At 53.3% G+C, this 2,443-nt stretch overlaps 2 protein-coding genes across 2 annotated transcripts in view; one reads left to right on the top strand and one right to left on the bottom strand.

Annotated features, from left to right (window-relative positions):
• The window catches only part of LOC113218416 (ring canal kelch homolog), a 79,278-nt gene that overhangs the window by 14,057 nt on the left and 62,778 nt on the right, over positions 1 to 2,443 (bottom strand). The gene's annotated exons all lie outside the window — the stretch shown is intronic.
• Positions 1 to 2,443, top strand: part of LOC113216251 (SKI family transcriptional corepressor 1) — a 30,399-nt gene that overhangs the window by 7,544 nt on the left and 20,412 nt on the right. The gene's annotated exons all lie outside the window — the stretch shown is intronic.

Here is a 2,443-nt window from a genome sequence, read left to right as displayed (position 1 = left end):
CTCTCTCTCTCTCTCTCTCTCTCTCTCTCTTATAACACACGGCTAAGTGTGCAGTCTCTCTCACTGGCCTTCAGTGCTGCGAATAACGCGTCGTGTCTTTGCCCTCTCGTCCTGATCCCCCCAGCTGCAAATAACATACACCTCGGCGTGTCTTCGCCCTCGCCCCACGCCCGCGGGTAACGCTGCTGCTGAAGGGGCTTTGCAGGGACCCCCAGGTCTTTGCGACTTCCGGTCCCGATCACAGATGCAGTCGCCAAAATGTTAGAGTTTGGTCAGTAAAAATGAATAGAAGAGGCGAACATTTTTTTGTGTGACAGCGTCCGCGATCGGAACCGGAAGTTGCGAGATCCGGCCGTGTGTTTACTGCTGGACGGTAGTGTTAATAACCCACGCAATGTCGCAGAGCTGAGCACGCCTCGGGGAGATGGTCTTAAATTAACAAGTTTTAAGCAATAAGGACAAACTAAGCAGCGCCTTCCGCCGTCGACGGGCGAGGGAGAGGGGGAGATCGCGTGCTAGAGAAGGAAGGAAATGGGAACGGCAGAAGGAGAAAGGTTGCTTCCGTACCTTCCGTCTCCGTCACTCTCGCGCGACTATTTTCGAACGCGCGGCCGCGCAAGGGAGGGCGAGAGAGAGAGAGAGAGAGAGAGAGAGAGAGAGAGAGGGACGAGGCGGGGGCTGGACAGGGGATGAGGGGAGGGTGAAGAGGGAGGGAGACGGAGCGGGCGAAGAATACTTACGATTGTTGTCGGCAATCATGCCCGGCCATCCATCCGACAAGTTTACCTAATGCATATTAACGACTATTTAAGGCGGAAAGAGCGGCCCGGCAGCGGCGCAGCCTCCGAGCGACGCTCGCACTAAAGAGAGAGAGCGAGAGAGGGTGAGAGAGAAAATAGGGGAGGGGGGGGGGTGCTCTCGCACCTTAATTCTGCGACAACCATTCCAAAGAGATTCCCAGTGACTCGAGTCGTGAAAGCGGTAGCGAAGGAAGAGGCGGCAGGCAGGGCGCTGCGAGGAGAAAGGCGTCGCGCGCGGGGATTTCAATGCGGCGGGCCTGACTGCCATCGAGAAGAAATAATGAAAAGGACAGGAAAAGCAAACAGGAAAATAAAGAGTATCCTGTTCCAGTGAAAAAGAAAATAACGAGGACCCCCGTCCGGGGGATACTCGACTTTAATCGCATTAAGCTCGATTCTTTTTTTTCTATTCAGTGAATTTAAATAAAATCATGCGGCAAATTGTTCCGCGATCAACAACACAAACACCAACAAGAACAACAGTACTATACGCACACGCACACACTTGCGATGTACACCATTAATTGATGGCGGCGTCTAACCACTCAATTATTATGTGTTGGACGGCGAGGGGAGGAGGAGGAGGCAGAGAGGGGGAATCGATTAAGGGTGCGTGCGTGTCTGTGTGCGGGTCGCGCGTGCGTGTGGGTGCAAGTGTGAGTGTGTGCGAGAGTGTGGGTGTAAGTGTGTGGGTGTGAGTGTGAGCGTGAGCGTGTGCGTGTGCGTGAGTGTGGGTGGGTGTAAGTACGCGGATGGCCGTGCTCATCATTGTCGATTACAGGAGATTAAGCAAATCCCGACAACGAGCTGGCAGCTGGTTACTGCGGGAGGGAAAGGGTTCCTGAGCATCGAGGAGCAGAGCGGCCACGCGCCCCTCCCGCCGCCCGCCCGGCCCCTTATACGCCGCTGGCTGGTCAGGCTACACACACAAACACCCCCACCCCTGTCCCACTCACCCCCTCGCGCACCGCAGCGAATGAGAAGGGATTCCGTGCAAATAACACACTTAGCCAAAGCTAAACTTTCATCGATCAAGTGGTGCGAAACGAATGCCAAAAACGACGATTAGATGATGTTACTTTTCTTTACGTTGGGAAGGGTCGACGGCCAACGCTTTCCCGCCGAACCCGAACAACGCCCCGCTACCCCATATGCACCACAAATCTGTTCTTGCTATAAGTACATTTTCTTCATTTTCTAGACAGTGTTGCTTTTGAGACGAAAAGCTCGCTCAACAGGAGCACATTGTACTCAAGAATAGCCAGTACACGAAAAAAATGTACGAAAATCAATAACATATTTCTGTGGGTGCGCTGGGACCAGCACCAGGCACAGCGTAGCTCTCATGTTGATTAACCTGTCAGGGCGGAAGGGAAACCGACACGGCGTGGCGTCGCGTGGTGTGGCGGGGATGGGTGGTCTCCGGACTTGTTTACAGGTGACCCCTCTTTGCTGACCAGACACCAGGACCCAGGGTCGGCCTGACGACCCTATAAGAGCTGTTTGGCTAGAGGGTATTTTCCTCGATTATAAGGAAACAAAAACGTCCAACGCGAAAAAAAATTACACGGTGAAAATGGTTCTTTGTTGTCCAAGGACCATCAAGGACACCCCATGCAATTTTTAATATTCCGTCCTTGAAT

The sequence above is a fragment of the Frankliniella occidentalis genome, unplaced genomic scaffold (genome assembly GCF_000697945.3).
Source record: "Frankliniella occidentalis isolate FOCC.00 unplaced genomic scaffold, Focc_3.1 Scaffold43, whole genome shotgun sequence".
Taxonomy (NCBI): Eukaryota; Metazoa; Arthropoda; class Insecta; order Thysanoptera; family Thripidae; genus Frankliniella; species Frankliniella occidentalis.
Note: the sequence above shows the minus strand (reverse complement) of the source record. Positions and strands in the feature narration are given on the sequence as shown.